The sequence below is a fragment of the Anomaloglossus baeobatrachus genome, chromosome 2 (assembly GCF_048569485.1).
Source record: "Anomaloglossus baeobatrachus isolate aAnoBae1 chromosome 2, aAnoBae1.hap1, whole genome shotgun sequence".
In the NCBI taxonomy this organism is placed as follows: Eukaryota; Metazoa; Chordata; class Amphibia; order Anura; family Aromobatidae; genus Anomaloglossus; species Anomaloglossus baeobatrachus.
The window spans coordinates 175,777,395-175,799,775 of NC_134354.1; the positions used below are offsets into that span (position 1 = coordinate 175,777,395).

The following is a 22,381-nucleotide window of genomic DNA, read 5'->3' on the forward strand; positions in this document are numbered from 1 at the left end:
CCATAGGTTTTACTTTTTAAGACACTGTTAAAGGGAACCTGTCACCAGATTTGGCGACTAAAAGCTACGGCCACCACTAGTGGGCTCTTATATACAGCATTCTAACATGCTGAATATAAGAGCCCAAGCCGCTGTGTAGAATGTAAAAATCACTTTATAATACTCACTTAAGGGGCAGACCGGTGCAGACTGGTCGGGTGGGTGTCTCTATTCTCCGGATGCGGCGCCTCCTCTTTCAGCCATCTTTGTCCTCCATCTTCTGAAGCCTGGGTGCATGACGCGTCCTACGTCATACACACGAGTTGGCATTGATGTCCTGTGCATGCACACTACAATATTTTGATCTGCCCTTCTCAGGGCAGATCAAAGTGCACCTGCGCAGGATCTCAATGCTGGCTAGTGTGCCGGCATTGTGACTAATAACTTTTTATGCTTTGCAAATTCACTCTATAAGGTGGGGAAAAGACTATTTTCTCATTATTTGAATTTTTATGCTAATCTCTAATTAGCAAATCTTGATTTTGTTGATGGTCTTTTGTGTGTGCAATATTTAAGATCCATTCTGGAAAGTCACGTTTTATTAATCTTTGACATACTTTAAATTGTTACAAATTCCACATATTAGCATCCAAACAATTTATTTTAGCTTGTGTAAGTTCCCTAATGGGTATAGCTGTCTTTACATGTCTTGGGTGGCAGGAGTCTGCTCTCACAATAGAAATGCCTGACACTGGTTTACGATAAATTATAGCACACACCACACCCTAATAGGAGACAGCATTACCCACAATGTGTAACTGCAAAAAATCAGCTTCAAATGTTTGAACCTGAGAAGTAAATTCCAAATCATAAGGTTTGTCATTTGAATAGGTAATAATAAACTCTGGGGATGCCACATCGGCCCCCCAAATCATTACGTGATGTGACATGAAATGATTTTTAGAAAAGGAAGCAACACATTATTGACCCATGCACTCAGATTCTCGGTTAAAGAGCCAATCTCAGCCACTCTTGGTTTCATTCACAGAGGGAAAATCATGTTATGCAGCATGGGCAACAAGTGAAAAAGTGGGTGATTGGAAAATCTGGTATCATATGCTCGGCTTAATTTTACTTAACACACCCAATGATTCTCCTCACTTGACCAAACTGTGCTTTACCACCTTACAGTCATCAAAGGGATTATTACCAACTTGCGTTACGTTTCTGCATATAATCCTTTGTCTAAAGCCCCCTTAACATGTCCGTGAAAATTATGCACGTGTTACACGGACGTGTTAAAGGTGCGTGTTCCCCTCTGTGTGCCATGTTTATGGAACTACGTGTGTTCTCCGTGTATTATACGTAATAACACATGGAGAACGGAAAGCCCCGCCTTACCTTTTTCTTCCGGAGCTGTCTGTGGTGCTGAATGACAGTGTCCGGCATAGGCCACGCCCCACTGACGCTGCTTCCGGCTCCCAGTGGAGATGATGCGTTGTTCAAATTCACTGGGGGTCAGATGCAGGTTAGAGTTGTAGCAGAAACTGCAGGACTCGTGGAGGTGTGTGTTTTTTTTATTTTTAAAATGACACGTGTGTTTCTCCGGCGCGTGTCACGTGGTACTTCCGTGTGGTACATGTGCGGGCCGCATGACACCCGTGCTGCCGGAGAAACACGGACATGTATCCGTGTGGAGCTCATGGGCTCACGTGTGCTCCACACGGAGGCATGGGCCAATGGCTGTACACATGCGTGCATATAAACCCATTGATTTTAATGAGTATACGTGTGCCCGTATCTCCTGTACATGCGAGCATGGACCTAGCACATACTGGAATCACGTGCGTGTGAAGCGGGCCTAAAACAGGGAAGCAGCCACCCTTGTCTTACTGTCTTTTCTTAATGTCAGTATTATGTTTCAGGGCTTGCAAAACTTTATTTTGCATATTTGTGAACTTGTTTCTACACTCTGGTAACTGTTATACCTTATTAACCCCTTCTCTACACAGTAAGGGTGGCTTTACATGCTGCGATTTCCGGCCCGATATCGCTAGCATGAGACCCGCCCCCATCGTTTGTGGTGCGACGGGCATATCGCTGCCCGTCGCGCACAAAATCGCGCACCCCCGTCACACGTACTTACCTGCATTTCGACGTCGCTGTGACCGGCGAACTGCCTCCTTTCTAAGGGGGCGGTCCGTTGGCGTCACAGCGACGTCACTAAGCGGCCACCCAATGAAAGCGGAGGGGCAAAGATGAGTGGCCGAACATCCCGCCCATCTCCTTCCTTCCGCATTGTGGCCGGAGGCAGGTAAGGAGATGATCCTCGTTCCTGCGGCATCGCACTGCCGCAGGAACGAGGGCCAACTTCGCCCCAGCGACAGCAGCGATAACTGGCAGCGGACCCCCATGTCAATGAGGAACGATTTTGGACGTTTTTGCAACGATCCAAAATCGCTCCTAGGAGTCACATGCTACGACATTGCTACAGCGGCCGGATGTGCGTCACAAATTTCGTGACCCCAGCGAGATCGCTGTAGTGAAATCGTAGCGTGTAAAGCCCGCTTAAGTCTCTGGTGAAATTCACAGTATAGACAATATTTAAAGGTGTAGTACACTAGACAGTTTACAGAAACATAACTAAAATCATAATATCCTATAAATGAATATTGTGACAGGCACTTTCAATATCCTATATGAGTGCCACAAGCTGCACGCATAAACGTACTCACTGGCTTTGTGCGTAGAAATCTTACATAAATATAAAGCAAGTATCCATGTACTATATATACTGTGCGTCCAATGCGAAGGGAATATAATGTTTGTGAAAAGAGCAGATAATTGAAAATTACACTTGACACTGTGGCTACCAGTGGAGGCTATGCATCGAACTACCAGAATGGGAGGATACTTCTTTTATCGGTAAAAAGAAGTCCTTGAAGATCCAAGGTAGGGATAAAATACTACTGCATGTGATGCTGTAGAGTCCGGGATAGATCGGGTAGGTCAGGGATTTGTAACGTAGTGTTTCCAGCGCTCTGGCCAGTAGCGCTGATACAAACATTTGAAGAAAAAAGGTGGGAATTAGCACTAGCAGCAAATTTGACTTTAAATTTAGCTTACTGATCTAAGTGTTTCAGAGGTAACAGCCTCCTTCATCAGGGATAACCACTTACAACTGTAGTGCCGCTGAAGCCATCAGGGAGCTACAAGGTACTGCATCCCCACCGAGATGCAGGGCCTACCCCCTTAGGGACCTGGAAACCTAGTACCGGTGCTACACAAACACTACACAATCCCAATTTTCCACAACAGTCCCAAAATACAATGGTACCCAGCTAGGGTCAGCCCAATGGGTAGCCACCTAGAGGTGGAGCCAGTCCAGTCCACTAGTTGACCAGGTGGGAGGGGCGGACTTTGGTGAAGGAGAAAGAGACAGTAATGGAGTAGGAGTAAGACTGTGAAGGTGTGGAGATGGACTGTCCTGTAGGGAGCAGTAACATGGTGCCCAGGAGAGTAGTTGTCGATGGAGTACGGTGGAGTACTCCTGGAACTATGCACCGACAGGGTACAGGTCCCTAGAACAAGCAGAAGCCCAGGCAGGTTTGTTAACATCTGCACAGCAAGGGGACCATCAAGGACCTTGCTGACCCTAAGAACGCGAAGACTCAGTAGCAAAGGGAGAACCGGAGACAGGCCCAGAGACTCTAACCCCACAGGGTTCACGCTACCGTCAGGCGGACAGCAGTGGAACAATACCACCAGACGGGGACCCCCAGTTGCTCTACGCCACGGGAACCCACTAACCAGAGACAGGTGCAGAAGAAGAAGGCACCAGATTACTAACTGGCACTGAGCAGAAGGAAACCTGGAGGTGAAACCAGCTGGCCTCGGGTACCCAGTTACCATCACCGGGCAGTGATTAAAACCAGTTGCACTGAACTTTTTTGTGGACTCCCTTCTTTCAGAAACTGTTACAACACCTACCCTCTGGGGCCCGGCCCTGCTTGCGGAGGGCCTACCATCCAGGCTGCCATTAACAACAGCCCCAGCAGTGGACATTGTGCAGCGGCAGCTCCATACACATAGCCGCAACACCGCAAGTGGCGTTACATGTGAACATTATAATCCCCTGTAAATATACCCCCTTTACAAAAAAGGCCCAGGGCACGGAATTGGGCAATGGCCACCACTGTGACACCCTCCAGACGTACACCGCTTGGGATCGAGTACCCCATATCCCTGGGCGAGACACAACCACTACATGATGTTATATAGGTGAGTGTGAATGACCTAATCCTAATCTAATTCCCGCCCCTAAGAGTTAATTACCTATCAAATAGTTTGATTTCACTATTTAGGCCCATTGCTTTGAGAGCATTTAATTAGAAAATCCATCAACTTTCCGCTGTATATAGTTGATGTATATAATTACCCCCTCTTCCAAGTTTTTTTTGTCATTTCTATTCCTCAAACAAAGCTGCTCTTTATTCTGTCATTATGGTTTGACAAAGCACGTCCAACATTCTGCTTTTTTTTTATATTGTAGGCTTGTTCTTTCATTTTATATTTCAATTCACGTTGAGTACACCATACACATAATTTATGACATGGGCACCTAATAGAATAAATTACTCCTTTACTATTGATGTTATGTGATTCTTTATAGTAAAGAGTCCTTCCATGGTATTAAAAGTATACATTTTATTTTTGTTTCCAATGGACTGGAAGAATTGTCATTTATTGCATGGGAAAAAATGCATTTGTTGTTAACTGGGATTTTTTTTTACTACTGTTGTAGCTACAGTATATAATTTCTAGATTTTTAGCTTTTTTGAACACAAAACTAGGGTGATCGGGGTAAGCCCACCTATGACCTTACCTTCTTGTAAACAACTCCAGTGTTTTCTAGCTATACTTTTGAGTAACTATAAAAATAGCAACAAGAAGAGAAATAAATATCCTCCAAAAATTAAGTATTACTTACAGCAAAAATGGGCTGCAGTGTGTATATTGCCCAGGCCAAAAACTAATACTCTACCAGGATAATTTACTGTAAGTAATACTTAATTTTTGGAGGATATTTATTCCTCTTCTTGTTGCTATATTTATATTTAGTGAATGGGAACAGCCACCTAAATCAAGACAAGTGGAGTAAAACCCAAAATGGGCTGCACAACCCAAATTGGGGTTAATAATAAGTACATTTTGGAATTTTTAGTGCAGTAGTGCACATTTAGTGCTGGCTATCTTGTTTTTTTCATTGAATTGGTCTGTGGCTGACCCCCACCTTGCCGTGCACCCCAATTTGGGTTGTATTCCACCTGTCTTGATTTTGGCAATTGGTGGCTGTTCACATTCTGCCATCAGGCCCTGTCCACAGGCTATTTACATCAAGCAGCATTTGCTTAGGCCTGTCCCGCCCACAGTCATGATTCAGTCAAGGATATGGGATTGAAAAACACCAAGTAAGTGCTGCTAAGAACAGTTCTACTTTTCATATGTGAGGCCGTATGTCACATTTTAAATAAAACTATTTTAGAGTATGACTGCCCCAATGAGATTTGCTGTGATGTGGCGGGGTAGCTCAAGAAATCGCAATTTTTTGACAAAAATCTCAAATTTTAATAATAAAGACAGTTTGGAATTTTTAGTGCAGTAGTGCACATTTAATGCTGCCTATCATGTTTTTTTCAAAATATAAATGTCTGCATTCTATGAACTATCAAAGGCACATGCCCAGTAGGCTCCAACCGCTATTGTTAGAGGTAGATCCTGGCCGTGTGACACAGCCATTATCTGACTGCAATGTTGCAAGGTCAATTTTTCAGCTTCCATCAAACGAGATCCTATGTATGACTTAAATGTACGCCATGTCAGGAAGGAGTTAAATAAATCAGTAATATCCTCCTCCACCACATTCTGGAAAACATCCAGTATTGAAATTCTGGACTGTAAGGGATACAAATATGGATTCTTTATTGTGAAGCTAGAAGAACGGTGTATTTCATCATTTCTAGCAATTTGTATTAACCAAAGATTGTAGTTCACAGACCACCAATTCACTTTGGAACAAATGTGATACGTTAAAATCATAATAATTGGCTCACATCATTTCCAATTACATAATTACATTAACTGTATGTATTTTATATCAATACAAACTTTCAAAAGGACATTACTCCTTCCTCTGACTGTGACAGAACTTCAGCCTGGAATGTAAGTGTAAAGGAGGGGATGTCCAGTTCTTTGTGTTCAGCCATTTGGCAAACATAAAAGCCCCCTGCAGTCAACTTAGCACAACATCAATACTTGCCCACTTGTTTCTGAGTCAACTTGTCAAACTAATTGGTCAACAAAATGCTTTGTGCCTTGTCTCCCTCAGTTTTCATGTGCATCACTGTAGGTAGGCAGTCATTTAACAAAGATTCATTGTTCCCATTAGTCAAAACTAACTGAAAAAGCACATTTTATTCACTCCTCTTCCTCTTTATAGTTTGTTTCATTCACTATAAAGCTATTATTGATGTAATTGCATAATTACTAAATTTTTATGAAAATATCAATCTACATAAAAAAACAAATGTACAAGGAGATAAAAAAGGCAAAATATAGCAAATGATAAAAGTTGAAATACAAATTGTACTCTAGAGTCCTAGTTTTTGGCTTGGGCGATATACAACTGCAGCCCTATCTTTGCTGTAAGTAATGCTTAATTTTTGGAGGATATTTATTCCACTTTTTGTTGCTATTTTTATATTTAGTGTAGGGACCTACAAGCATGAGGTTCCCGTGACGAGGGTTGTAGGCTTCCGTATTCTGGCCATAATACCAACTAAAACTAGCCAGGCCCCTTTCTGTTAGGCCTTGCATATTAGAGTTCCTGTCCCTGTATGGTGCACAGATGGAGCACGGCTTGGCAGCCTGCCTGATCTAATAGTATGGGCATCCCCTAATAGGCTGTGCGCTTCTGACTCTGCATCTGCATGTGTGAACAGCACTCTATGCAAGCCATCAGTGTGCAGTTTTACCATCCAGCAAAAGCCCCTCCATGTTTTGGAAGTGTGTGTGATTTGCTCCTCCTGCACCTGTGATGCCTCCACTTAGTGGTGGTTTAGCTGTATCCTGGTAGAGTATTAGTTTTTGGCCTGGGCGATGTACAACTGTAGCCCTATCTTTGCTGTAAGTAATGCTTAATTTTTGGAGGAGATTTATTCCTCTTCTTATTGCTATTTTTATAACATCAAAAACTCACCAAAAGCTTATTGAGGGGACTTATTTGGTTTTACTTTTTTCCGAATCTGCAGCATGTCACTTCTTTCAGGGTTTTCACATTGTTTTTCTCCTTTTCCAATGATTGTAAGAAAGCGCAAGTAAAAATGCATGAAAAACATGTGCACAAAATGCATCAAAATTGCAGCAGAAACTTCGTTAACACCACGTGTGAACCTACCTTAAAGCATTGGGGTTTGCCTGCTGGCAAGGCTACAGTCGTTTTAGCAATTATGAGTAGCTTTATTAAAGATTATACGGGATGTTATAATTCAGTAAAAAATAGAAAACAGCATGTGCTGAGAAGTCTTTCCTTAGGCACTAAAAGAAAACTTTGCAAAAACTTCCCTGACACAATTGAACTATTCCCCATTCATTTTTCTGTAATGTCTGCGCCCTATCCAAGATCTGATAAAATGGCTTTTCTGAAACAAAAAGATTATTATGTCTCTTGTTCAGAAGATGGTGGTGTTTCGTGCCATATTGAGCTCTTGTTTGTCTGATTACTCACATCTGGCCCCTAATGGAAATAACTCCATCACTCAGTTTAAAAGGTAAAAATAGGTGGGGTGTGTCATCAGGCCTTCTCCCTAAGCCCTAAATAACTTATTCCCATTGTTATAAAATGAACAAATCAAGATAACAAGGATACATCCAATTGATTTCCAAACATAATACCGTACTATGATATCTCCATATTCTCTATACTTTCTTGTATAAATGCCCATGACTATATCAATATATTTATATTTACAGTTAAATGAGTTAGCAAATTTGGCAAATGTAATGAAAATGGTAGCAGACATTGAATGAGTTAATCAAGTATGATTGAAGTGCTCTGTGGTGACTCATTACTTAATTAGCATTTTGGTTCCTGAGTTTAAAAAGACAAAAAATGGCAAGGAGCTTATCAGTTTAGTCCTTAGTAACTAAATTCTTCCTATATTCCAAAATCCCATGAGTTTATATACCAGTGTACATGATATGTGTGCTTTATAAATAATGAGAAATAAATACAAAAAAATAATTATTACGGAAATCTTACCTTAACCTAGTGACAGATGAGATTAGTGAAAAAAGTAAGCGAGTAGCACATCTTTATCGGCTCCTGCCAGCATCTCAGCATCTGCCAGTTTCTTGCAGTCTTTACTGACAGTGGATTTGTATCAGAATTAACCACCCACTTGACAGTGAAAAAAACCTTATCATCTCATGCTGGTTGCCATAGTTTACTGTAGGTCCTCCCACTCCGTGTAGAACCATTAAAGAAGGCAAAACTGACTATTATCATCATCTTCCAAATCAGCTCTCAGCCACGGAGAAGGATGAAAATCAAAACATAAGTAAATTGTATGCCTGTCTGCCTCTGACATAGATGGAGCAAGAAGATATGAACACATGGATAGCCAGAAGAATAATAAAGTAATGCCTTAATGGAAGAACAATGGATTTCTGGTATAAGGAGAGATAGCTTGATTGATCAATAGCTAGCTAGCTAACTAGATAGATAGATAGATAGATAGATAGATAAAGCAAAATTTAGAACAGCACCACTATTGCAGGTACTAGGTGCAAGGCCTTACCACAACCATCCAAAAAGTTGGAATGTAGAAAAAGTCAAGTTACCGTATATACTGGCGTATAAGACGACTTTTTACCCCCTTAAAATAATGGCTACAGTGGGGGGTCGTCTTATACGCCGGATATACACCTGGGTGCTGTAGTGCGCCGCTCCACTCCGTTCCACGCTTGGATTCTGCCTCCATAGCGACGAGGGAGGAACTTCCTGTCACCACTGCTGAATGGCAGAGCGCTGGCCAATCAGAGGCAAGCAGCTCTGCCTTGACGTCAGCGCTCTAGCAGGGAAGTTCCTGCCTCGTCGTTATGGAAACGCGATACACAGCCCGGCCCCGTACTGGTATATCATACAGCATATACAGCGGATATATAGCGTATATATAGCAGGGGGCCGCACTGTGTGAGGAGGTGTTTTTTTTTTCACTTGAAGAAAGGAAGAAATTCCAGCAACTTCAGGAGAAAGTAGAATTTTCTTAAAAAACAGTTTCTTTATTGGTAATAAAAATATTAATATTCCATCCAAGCAAGACAAAAATAGAGAGGCAAGACAGAGGAGCTGTTTCCTACGCGTTTCAACCTGAATAGGTCTTAATCATGGAATGCCAAGACCTATTCAGGTTGAAACGCGTAGGAAACAGCTCCTCTGTCTTGCCTCTCTATTTTTGTCTTGCTTGGATGGAATATTAATATTTTTATTACCAATAAAGAAACTGTTTTTTAAGAAAATTCTACTTTCTCCTGAAGTTGCTGGAATTTCTTCCTTTCTTCATGTGTTCCCACCCAGGTCAGGGTGTTTCCGTGCACCGGAGGTAAGATTTGGGAGTGAAGAGGGGAGAGCTGAAGTTTCTTCGTTTTTGATATTTTTTTTTTCACTGTCCAGTATAACCAATAGGATTAGTGCAGTAACGCCAGATTCCCCTCGCATCCATGCAGGGACATTAATGAAGAGCTTACATGCTGGCCCCTTCACTAATCCTATTGGTTATACTGGACAGTAAAAAAAACACCTCCTCACACAGTGCGGCCCCCTGCTCTTAGCATACTGAAGCATACTGAACGGGGGTAGTCTTATACAGTGAGTATATCCCAAATTCTATATTTTTAGGGCAGAAGTTGGGGGTCGTCTTATACACCCAGTCGTCTTATACGCCGGCATATACGGTACTTAAAGGGCACCAATCACCGAGATTTTCATATATAAGCTAAAGCCAGTGCTATACTGGCACTATCAGGCTGATTCTCTACATACCTGTAGTGGTTAGCTCGGATGTTTAGGTTTTTAAATCCAAAAAAGTAAAGTTTATAAAATGAGCTGCTTGTTGAGTGACAGTTGCACTGGAGCAGGTAATATAATTAACATAAGTATTATACAAATGATTCCCTTTGTTGCAGGACCTGTGTGAGGTCATACCCATGTGACCTGGTATCCAGCTTTGTTGGCTTAGGCCCTGCCCCTTTTGATCACATGGGTATGACCTCACACAGGTCCTGCAACAAAGGGAATCATTTGTATAATACTTATGTTAATTATATTACCTGCTCCAGTGCAACTGTCACTCAACAAGCAGCTCATTTTATAAACTTTACTTTTTTGGATTTAAAAACCTAAACATCCGAGCTAACCACTACAGGTATGTAGAGAATCAGCCTGATAGTGCCAGTATAGCACTGGGTTTAGCTTATATATAAAAAAATCCTTGTGATTGGTTCCCTATAAGTGAAAAATGGGACTTTATTGATCCCAATGACAATGTTTCAGTTCCTTATAGCGCACCAATCATCAGGATTTTCCTATATAACCTAACTAGTTAGTAAACAATGGACAAAAAAGTTGTGTTGGAAAAACGTTTCTGCCAACAGATCTCTGCAGGATTACATGATATGTGAACTCAGACTAACAGATACCCTTGCGTGGCATCCATAACCTATAGGCTGTCATGTTGAAAAAAAACATTTACTGTACAGTATAGTTATTTTTTCACTGGATGACTTTTTACAAAATAGTGCCTACCCAGCAAGAAAATGGCAACCTCAATGTATACTGACCAGACAAGACCACCAAAAGGACACCATTTGACCTCTGAGAGAAAGAAAGAAAGAAAGAAAGAAAGAAAATGAAAAAGAAACATAGATAGATATACTGTAGATAGATAGATAGATAGATAGAGGGATAGATAGATAGATAGACAGAATATTGCATATAAAGGACACAGATAGCCACAAAGTCAACCACACAGTGTTCATCTTGGCACAGCCGGCAGAACCTCTTCGTTTCTGGCAAACATCTAAAACTAGTTAAAACAACAAACGCAACATCATCTTTTCCTTTAGTAGGAAATGAAGTATTTCTACAGGGAATTTAAAACTAAGACATACTTGATGATAATGGCTTCAGTGCTTTAATGTATCGTAGTTTGGAAGTTTTTATGGATTTCAAAGACTTACATTAGTCACGTATCCTGTTACATTAGCATATTGAGTCAGACAACAATTTTATCAACAGCGTTGGAAGAAGAAAAGTAAAAGCTTCCAAACTGCAGAAAAATTAACCCACTATGTACAATTTTTATACCATGTTATGCTCTGCCATTCCCAAACACCGCTATCATTTCAAGTGAGGGATGTTACTGTTCTGCTGAAGTTCAGAGATTATTTGCATTCAGGATGGGGCATGTATTCACACCGGGCGATTACAACTCTGCATAGACTTACGGTGTTTGATTAATTTGTTACTGGGAATACAAATGTAAAACTATAAAGGATGCATTGAGCTTTACATTATATCAGCGTAGGAAGTGGTGGACAAACTAAAGGCATTTTTTATAAAAGCCATTGTTAGCTTTTGAAACATGAAAGATACATAGTAAGTTTGTATTGAAATGTACTTCATGTTCTATTTCAGTTTTTTCTATGGTCACAGGTCAGGACTATTTGTCAGTGTGTAGCTATTAGTCCCTGCTGCAGAATACAAGACTGCGTTATTAATAATAGAGATGAGCGGTTTAGTGGAGGTTTGATTCGCCAGCAGCAAACGAGCCGAGCCTCCACTGAATCGAGCTTGACCTGAACCCTGGAGCAAGTAACTGATTGACAGTTTGAGTTTCCGCCTACAAACAGCCATAGATAAGCAGATCACTTCCAGGGGAGGGTAAGTGGGCTTTTTCACACAATTTTTTGGGTTGCACACCACATGTGATAGCGCTGATGTTGCCCCCAGTGTGAGCTATTCAGACACTGCAAGGCGCTTGCACAGGACTGAGCACCAAAGCGTACCTGAGCACAGCATTGCTCACGTTAGTGAAATTTGCACTTAAAGCCCGAAATTTGATTTTTTAGGTTGGTGTTCGGATCGACAACCAAACCTCAGGTTTACTCATCTGTAATTAACAAGACTAAATATGGCTGCCAAGTGAGGGGACTTATAACTGCCATGCCCCTCTGAGAAATATTCAAATTGTCTCTCCAGTAAAGGAGACAAACTCTAGCACAGCGCCACCTATTGGAAGTAGCGATCCTAAAAGTCACAAGTGGATTTTTAACAATCCTTTGCAATATGACTCAGGATATATAAGCCAGATCAGAATCCCAATTTGCAGACATGGTGTTTCGGGGTGCTTGCCCCTCGTCAGTGCAAAGTATGGGGGTGTCTGATCTGGCTCATGAGAAAGCTATGTGGGGACCACGGGGGAACACTATTCTCCTTAAGGAGACTTTGCAAGCCAGTCTGGCTGCCAAGTGAGGGGACTTATAGCTGCCACGCCCCTCTAAGACATATTCAAATTGTCTCTCCAGTAAAGGAGACAAACTCTAGCACAGCGCCACCTATTGGAAGTAGCGATCCTAAAAGTCACAAGTGGATTTTTAACAATTCTTTGCAATATGACTGAGGATATATAAGCCAGATCAGAATCCCAATTTGCAGACACGGTGTTTCGGGGTGCTTGCCCCTCGTCAGTGCAAAGTATGGGGGGTGTCTGATCTGGCTCATGAGAAAGCTATGTGGGGACCACGGGGGAACACTATTCTCCTTAAGGAGACTTTGCAAGCCAGTCTGGCTGCCAAGTAAGGGGACTTATAGCTGCCACGCCCCTCTAAGAAATATTCAAATTGTCTCTCCAGTAAAGGAAACAAACTCTAGCACAGCGCCACCTATTGGAAGTAGCGATCCTAAAAGTCACAAGTGGATTTTTAACAATCCTTTGCAATATGACTCAGGATATATAAGCCAGATCAGAATCCCAATTTGCAGACACAGTGTTTCGGGGTGCTTGCCCCTCGTCAGTGCAAAGTATGGGGGTGTCTGATCTGGCTCATGAGAAAGCTATGTGGGGACCACGGGGGAACACTATTCTCCTTAAGGAGACTTTGCAAGCCAGTCTGGCTGCCAGGTAAGGGGACTTATAGCTGCCACGCCCCTCTAAAAAATATTCAAATTGTTTCTCCAGTAAAGGAGACAAACTCTAGCACAGCGCCACCTATTGGAAGTAGCGATCCTAAAAGTCACAAGTGGATTTTTAATAATCCTTTGCAATATGACTCAGGATATATAAGCCAGATCAGAATCCCAATTTGCAGACACGGTGTTTCGGGGTGCTTGCCCCTCGTCAGTGCAAAGTATGGGGGGTGTCTGATCTGGCTCATGAGAAAGCTATGTGGGGACCACGGGGGAACACTATTCTCCTTAAGGAGACTTTGCAAGCCAGTCTGGCTGCCAAGTGAGGGGACTTATAGCTGCCACGCCCCTCTAAGAAATATTCAAATTGTCTCTCCAGTAAAGGAGACAAACTCTAGCACAGCGCCACCTATTGGAAGTAGCGATCCTAAAAGTCACAAGTGGATTTTTAACAATCCTTTGCAATATGACTCAGGATATATAAGCCAGATCAGAATCCCAATTTGCAGACACGGTGTTTCGGGGTGCTTGCCCCTCGTCAGTGCAAAGTATGGGGGTGTCTGATCTGGCTCATGAGAAAGCTATGTGGGGACCACGGGGGAACACTATTCTCCTTAAGGAGACTTTGCAAGCCAGTCTGGCTGCCAGGTAAGGGGACTTATAGCTGCCACGCCCCTCTAAGAAATATTCAAATTGTCTCTCCAGTAAAGGAGACAAACTCTAGCACAGCGCCACCTATTGGAAGTAGCGATCCTAAAAGTCACAAGTGGATTTTTAACAATCCTTTGCAATATGACTCAGGATATATAAGCCAGATCAGAATCCCAATTTGCAGACACGGTGTTTCGGGGTGCTTGCCCCTCGTCAGTGCAAAGTATGGGGGGTGTCTGATCTGGCTCATGAGAAAGCTATGTGGGGACCACGGGGGAACACTATTCTCCTTAAGGAGACTTTGCAAGCCAGTCTGGCTGCCAGGTAAGGGGACTTATAGCTGCCATGCCCCTCTAAGAAATATTCAAATTGTCTTCACTGGAGAGACAATTTGAATATATATTTTAGATATCTGTTAGCCGACAGCCATCTTTCCAACCTCATCCATGCACATAGATGTTTGGCCCTCTTGAGTGTTCATGTGTTTTCAGCAGAGAGAAAAGAGAGAGTCACTGCCAGATGAGCCAAAAAGAAACAATTCAAACTGTCCGAACTTGTTATAATTATCAGGAGGCAACAAAAAGCATTACATGGATCCTGTCAATTTAAAATTGAATTGGGGGACTTTGGTTTTTGGCACTTGAATACTGAACTTGAATGTTAATTCTGCTCTTCATTGATGAGAATGGTAGTATACTGCTTAGAAAAACAACTTTGTAACTTACTTTTAATTAAAACTCCTCCAGTTCTTATGATATGGTTTTCTTTTTTTATTGTTTACAATACTGCAGTCTAGTAGTAGTGGGCAAACATGGGCAGAACTTACAAGCTATATTTTTTTAGCTTGTAAGCTCAGCCTTGATATTGATTGGAGAGTGCACAGTTCAGGCTAGCAGGGCAACAATACTGCTGGCCCAAAATGTCCATAATAAGGAGCCCACCCCCAACACAATCAGCAAGTGAGGAGGTTGGAGAATGGTGTATTTCTGAAGATTGATGACAGCAACCTTTAATGATAACGTACTCTGAGTAAATTCCCAAGAACTTCCTAAAGGTAGTTACAAGCTCCTGGGATTGTATTCTTAACACTGTGGAGGAAACGTATCAAGTGCTGTGTGCTAGAATTCTGATATAAAAATCACACACTTTTGTGCACGTCCATTTTGTGCAACTGTGTGACTTTTTTCAGTTTTAGGCTGCTCTTGCTACTTTTTTTAAAGAGATCTCAGCGGGAAAGCATAGTCAACCACAGGCCAACAAGGACGAAAGGTAAGAGTCCAGCATAATCATCCGGTAAATTTAAATTTCTTTTTAATTAGGTTAATTGATAAAATGACAAACATGGAGAGGATAAAAGTCCTGTTCTGATGCGTTTTGAGTCCTTTACGCACCTTTAGTCAGAGCATATTATGATAGGCCAAGAGATTTACTATAATTTATGGCAGAAATTTGTGAGAAATATAGTCGGTGTTTTAATGAATTTCCTCATCTCACCTCAGGTGGCATTTATAACAACTGGTTAATGAAATGTCAAACAGTGAGAAGTATACAAGGCACTCCCAAGATGATTTGAAGAAATATTTATTCATGTGCGTAACAAAACGTTTTCGGTCCTATGTGGACCTTCCTCAGTAGCACATGTGTGAGGAAACACGCTCTGTGGGCTGTCAGACGCGGAATCCACCACTGTATGGGGGCTGCCAATGAAATGTCAGTCCCCCTGGACTATTTAGGGGATTTGAAGTTATGTTTTAAGAAATCTCTATGGATAAAAAAGTTTTTGTAGCCTAATTTTTATCAGAGCTAACTATTCTATATCTATAACTCTTCCTTTTAGTATATGCAGACCTACGTTTTCTACTACACAACTTAATAAGCAGACTATAACCCTTGTCTTCTGTCTTTCCCCCTTTCCCTAAAATTATACATTTTAACATGCCACATATACAAGTTGATTTATATTACAGACCTAGTGGTCTTTGGCTTTATGTGCACATTCACATATGGCTTTACAATGGTGCCTATTAACTGCTAGCTGCCTTTTATCTTACCAGCTAGCTGTTTTTTATCACATCTAGTCCATAATAAGCTATCAGCAAAGACAAACTTTGTCTGACATGTGACACATCCCATCTTCCCTTCTCTCCTTCGCTCCAGGACACCCACTGATTCCATGAAAAGCCTATTCTGAACCGTTACATGAATAAGAAGTGATAGGATAAGAGGAATGAAAAATGAACAATCGTCTCCAATTCGCGCACATATCCATTCTCGATATATCTCTTCATATTTGCGCTCATAAAATCTCATTTATTGCTAACAACCTTATCTTATTAACGGACGTTTTTTCATATTAAAGCCCATTTCTCGTCCTCGGGGCTTATAACGGCAGCCTAATTTTCTAATTTAATAACGGATGTCAAGCATTCTGCCACTTCACGTCTAGTCTTTCTCATTATCTCTCATATTCGTCATTTGCATTTCATCATAGGACATTTTTTAGAAGTAATCTGATAAATACTGACAAGATAGAAGCTTATTATTGAGATAACACAAGATGTCTGGTCTGGAACAAAACTAGGAAAGACATAATCATATAGCCACAATGCAATGTCATGTGGGTCATATGAACACAGAACAGATGAGGCAAACACAAATATTTACTCATGGGAACATCACAAATATGCCTGAAATAACTCACATATGGCCTCATTTATCAATTCTAAAAATGTGTAAAAGAAAATGTTACACCTCTAGCAACCAATCAGAGCTTAGCTTTTATTTTTGAAATATCCCAGAGAAAATGAAGCCTGATCTGTGATTGGTTACTATGGGCAACCAATATAATGTATGCAATGCTAATAGCCGTAAGAAAAGATACTGCACAAATCCATACTAGCCAATATTTCTGGGAGTGTTTAATCTCCTCAACCCTCATGGGAAAGCCCCCATCCCTATAAGAAATGTTCCACCCCCCTCGGAAAGCCCAATTTTAGGAGCAGTTTTTATACACTTTACTCCATTTCTGCATGGGAGTCCTGGGATTTGAGACAGTCGATAGTTGACAATTTTCCCAGGGTCATAGGTGTACCATTTGCTATATTGAATAGCAATCAAGGGGTGCACAGCCTCTTAAATAGTTAATGATTACAATGTGTAATTAAAAAGCAATAGGAAATTTAATGCAGAAAACTATGTGGCCAAAGAGGAATCTAAACCTCAAAACTCTTTTTTTTTGTCTTTGGACTTCAATTTCATGTAGCATTGATTACTGATGTTGTTATCTTTTCTTTCTTGTCGTTTCTAAAAACAGAAAAGCATTTAGTGAAGTAACATTAAACTGAAAGGTTAAGGTCTTATTCACATAGCTAAAATTTGGATCAATAATATGATGCTCATAAAACTCTATGGCTGCACACTGTACCTCCGATATCATACAGATGCTGGTAGATAACCTTTGCTCGTAGAGAGGATATGTGGCATGATCTATCACATGATGTTATACTAAGGTATTATTCCCTCTTTGGTAAAGCAGAATATGATGCCTCCCAGAGCAGGGTTATTATGAATTGTAGAACTACTAAGAGGAAGTGTAGTGTCACAAGGATACCATGTCGGAGTGTGGTCCTTTCTATTTCTGGTGTCAAGAGATTGTCGAACATGGTTAAATGCACACTTATGCAGTTTCCCCTTGGTCCAGTGCTACAAAGGTCAAGTATTTCATCTAGTCTTCTAACTCTGGATGAAAAGCCGGGTCTCAGCTCTTCTGAGTTTCCCAATTAACTCTGCTATAAATACTCCCCTCTCAGCTCAGAGAGTTGCCAGTGATAGCTCTGCTATAGCTAGCTTCAGCATGGAACTTGTGAGCTGTGGACCTAAAAATTGTTTTAGGAGCCATAGCAAGAGATTGTTGTGTGGAAGTTGTGTCGTGTTTTCCCTTAGTTTAATCCCATTTCAGTTTGCCTTTCTTGTCAATTCCACTTTACTCCTTCCTGTCTTTTGGTGTGACTTATATGATTGATGTTTCTTTTACTCCTGTCTGTCTATCCCCTCTGTGTCTTTAACCCAGAGAGGGACTAGCATTCCCGCTGCCCTGCGCAATAGACGAGGTTGTGTTAGGGAAAGACAGGGCTAGGAATGTGATTGCTGTGCCCAGGGAGAAAAGAACCCATCTAGGGACGTGAGGGAACTCAGGGCTGCAGAAGGTAAGTGTCAGGGGTTTCCCCACCCCATCCCTTCCTTGTGGCAATGTATCCCTTCTCCAGTCTTGCCTTGCGCCAGCCTTGGTAAGAAGTAGTACCTGGTGTCTATCGTCAGAGAAGTCCATCCTCACCATCAGAGGCTCTAGTGAAGACTGGGTAGGCACTTAGTCATGCCCTTCTCAGGTTAAGCCTGATTATTGGAACAGTGGGTCTATGTCCCACTCGCTCCTCCATCACTGTACCGTGACATGCAGCTTGTGGACTTTTTAGAATAAGCTTGCAATTGTGTTGTGCCTCTTATGTTGTATTGCTCAACAAATGAGCCCCTCTCCAAAGAGGTCTTAGCTATCTTCTGTTTTTAGAAATTACTATTTTATTAGGAGCACCACCATTTTTCTTTACAAAGAATTTACTTTCATACGGAGGCTTACAGAAAGCTTTTGGTCAAATTCCATACAAATCCAACAGAAAACGTGGCATAATCCATTGTATCCTTTATGTATGGAAGAATTGTACTCAACTGCATTGTTCCTGGGGGTCGAAAACTCAGTACATGGCACTCAATAAAGACTGTGCAGGATCGGTGCTATGGGCTGTGCTGGGTGTATACGATGAGCTCTTAGAATGTGACAATCTAAGATTCACCTGTATTTTTGACAGCCTCTCACTAAATTGTGGAAATGAGCTTCACCTTAATATCTATTATCATACTAGTTTGCGAGCAATATGACAGATAAATACAATTCGGGGTTGACAGTAAATGAGCAGCATAATGATGAGTGTGACAGTTTTGGATTAGAATTTATCTTTTGGCTTGTTAGTATTTAACCTTTCTTATAAATTACCTTTTGTTCTGTCAAGATATACTTGATGCCGTTTACTAAGATCAAGGCTTCTCACTTCAGAAACACTAATGGTGGCTAAGCCTAATTAGCATCACGTTGTTAAAACCTGCAATAATCATTTGACTCAAAAGCTAAATTAAGTTAATTGGGTATTGCCACCAAAGAAGTGATAACACGAGGGAGGAGAAATGTAAAAAAGATGCAAATAGTTGACATGAAATCAAAGATGGTTCAAATATGTTTCTTAATTTGCCATTTCTAGAGAGGTAGGAGGATCTTGTCTATGGGGCATCTTGTGCTTCTGTCAGCAATTCCTACCGGTACTCCAGTGGATGTCAGGACAGCAGGATGTAAACTGCAGCTTTGTATAAATCACATTTACATAATCCAGCTGTATTCCCTTGTGTGTGTCCTTGTAAAGCACTCATTCTTTAGCACATTTTCTCCCATCTGTGAAATGTAAATCTCCTTCAGTGGATCTGTGAAGTTTAGAGGTGAAGGACTAGCATCTGCTATCACAGCAAATCTCCAAAAATGTATACATGACCCGATGTCTCTTCAAAGGTTAAGGGAGCTTGTCATTATACTTTTTACTCTTTTATATGGTCTTAAGAACCATAATCAAAAGTCCAGCAGAGGTCAATCAATTCAGAAAATTATAGCACGCACTACCGAACTAGGTAAAAACATCTCAGGACATCATATGGCACCTATTGGCGCATTATAGGCTAAGCCTCAAGTGCAGCCTCATGGGGTCTTTTGCACCCTGCTCAAATTTTGAATGGCAATCAATACATAGAGGTAAATGGGTAAAACATATATATATATATATATATATATATATATATATATATACTGTATATATATATATATATATATAATTTTTCCCTTTTTGGCTCAGGCTATCTTTAGTAACTAACTTGAAAGTCCCTGAGAACAGTAATATTGGACAGAAATAATATATGTAAGCATTGGTAAATCCTGTAACTTGGATAAAACAGTGCTGAGAAATTACATATTGCTCTTTTTGTCATATATATTAAAGGTCATTATCTCTTGACCTCTTCCTGCTGCGTTGTTCCCCCTGCTTACAGCTACGACTTTCCTTCCTTCCTAAATTCCCAGGCCCCCCTCAAGAAAACTTATTTTCTTCTTCAATTCCTCAAATGGATAACATACCACCTTTTTTCCTTCAGTCACTCTTTGTTTAATTGATAAATCTTGAACTTGTGACAATAGATCTCCTGCATTTATACATATTATTTTCCTTTATGTTTAAAGGCCCTGTCACACAGAGATAAATCTGCGGCAGATCTGTGGTTGCAGTGAAATTGTGGACAATCAGTGCCAGGTTTGTGGCTGTGTACAAATGGAACAATATGTCCATGATTTCACTGCAACCATGCAACCACAGATCTGCCAAAGATTTATCTCTGTGTGTGACAGGGCCTTAACACCCATTTTAACTCCTATTGTATAAGGCAGTACAAAACAAATCAGTTCTTTATGCAAAAAAGTACATCCCAATGGCATTTAGTATTATATTCTGCCATAGATGCCAGCAGGAACTTCAGACAACTTTTTTTTTTAATATACTAAGCTTGCCAGTACATGAGGAATATACAAAATTAGTGCATATGGCACTCATGTTGGAAGATATCCCACAAATCGCAGGACTACTATGCAGCTACCAAGGGATACATTTGGAAACAGCAACTGAAGTAATCACAACTTCACAAGGACAGTATAAAAGAGGAGACAAATTGTGCTTTTCCTATTTTCTTTATTCCATCATGTTTCATTTCAATTGTATCATGTTGTCCAACACCTTGTTACAACTTGCAATAGAAATTGACATCCTGTGGCTTGGAAAATCGCACCGCAGGTCAATTTTTGCATCATAAACAAGAAGCACAGTGGACATGAGATTTCTATTAATCCCATCCAATTTGCTTGTACTGTAAAGGTGGCTTTACACACTGCAACATCGCAAACGACATCGCTGTAACGTCACCGGTTTTGTGACGTAATAGCGACCTCCCCAGCGACATTGCAGTGTGTGAAACACATCAGCGACCTGGCCCCTGCTGTGACATTGCTGATCGCTACAAATCGTTCAGGACCATTCTTTGGTCCTTTGTTTCCTGCTGTGCAGCATGATCGCTAGAAAGTCTTAGTGTGTAAAGGGGAATTTACAGCGACTTCGTTAGCGACTTCCCTTTCAAAAAGCTGCTTTACAATGTCCCCAATGACTAGCTAGGTCGTTCTGCAGGTCCGGATCGCTGTTGCGTCGTTGGCCAGGTCTGCCTGTTTGACAGCTCACCAGCGACTCACCAGAGACTTTGTAGTGATCCCGGCCAGGTTGGGATCGCTGGTGGGATCGCTAGAAAGTCTCAGTGTGTAAAGGGCCCTTAAAACGCAGCGTTTTGAATGCAGCGAAAATACACTGTTTACAGAATGCAAGTAACACTGATCATGGGCATGTACCCTAATTGTATTTATCCATCTTGAACAATATTTATTTCTCAAGATAAGACTAAAATATACACTGTGTTCCAAATTATTATGCAAAAAGAGTTTAGGAGTGATAAGGTCACAAATTCTTTGTCATTTAAACTCATTGCTGGTGATGTGTGTAAGGGCTCTTTATATCACTGAAAGCAATTGCAGATACCTGTGCAGATTAGTTTGGAAGGTGTGTCAAAATAAAGGCAAGACTACTTAAGAAGGCTGTTCCACATTATTAAGCAGCCTACATTTTTTGCCAAAATGAGAAAGAAAAAGGATGTGTCGGCTGCTGAGAAGCAACAAATTGTGGAGTATTTAGGTGAAGGCATGACTACAATCAACATTGCCAAGACACTTCATCGTGATCATCGCACAATCAAGAAGTATGTAGCTGATTCACAGCACACACGTGTGCGTGCTGATAAGGAAAAATTGAGGACTCTTTCCAACAGGCGATTGCGTCAGGTTAAAAGAGCAGCTGCTAAAATGCCTTGTCATAGCAGCAGACAAGTTTTTGAAGCTGCTGGTGCCTCCAACGTCCCCGAACAACAAGATGCAGGGTCCTTCAGAGGTTTGCAGCTGTGCGTAAGCCATCCTGTCGACCACCTCTATCCACTGCACACAAGCAGAAACTGCTCCAGTGGGCCAAACGATACATGAAGACTGACTTCCAAACTGTTATGTTCACCGATGAGTGCCGTGCAATGCTCAATGGTCCAGATTGATGGAGTGGAGGATGGCTGGTTGATGGACACCCCATGAAAACATGGCTAAGGCGCCAACAAGGAGGAGGTGGAGTAATGTTTTGGGCTGGAATCATGGGGAGAGAGATTGTTGGCCCCTTTAGGATCCCTGAAGGGTTAAAGATGAACTCCATAATCTATGTGGATTTTCTAAAACAGCACTTCCTGCCATGGTTCAGGAGGAAGAACCATGCATGCCACAGCAAG

General features: G+C 41.3%; 1 protein-coding gene across 2 annotated transcripts in view; it reads right to left on the bottom strand.

The window, feature by feature from the left end:
- Nucleotides 1–22,381, bottom strand: part of MID1 (midline 1) — a 637,342-nt gene that overhangs the window by 496,322 nt on the left and 118,639 nt on the right. Inside the window, exon 1 of one of the 2 annotated variants that reach the window (XM_075335499.1) lies at nucleotides 8,300–8,343. The exons of the other annotated variant lie outside the window; for it this stretch is intronic. The gene's annotated coding sequence lies outside the window, so the exon portion shown is untranslated. Of the gene's footprint in view, nucleotides 1–8,299; nucleotides 8,344–22,381 lie in introns of those variants that run through there. 2 annotated transcript variants of the gene reach the window in all.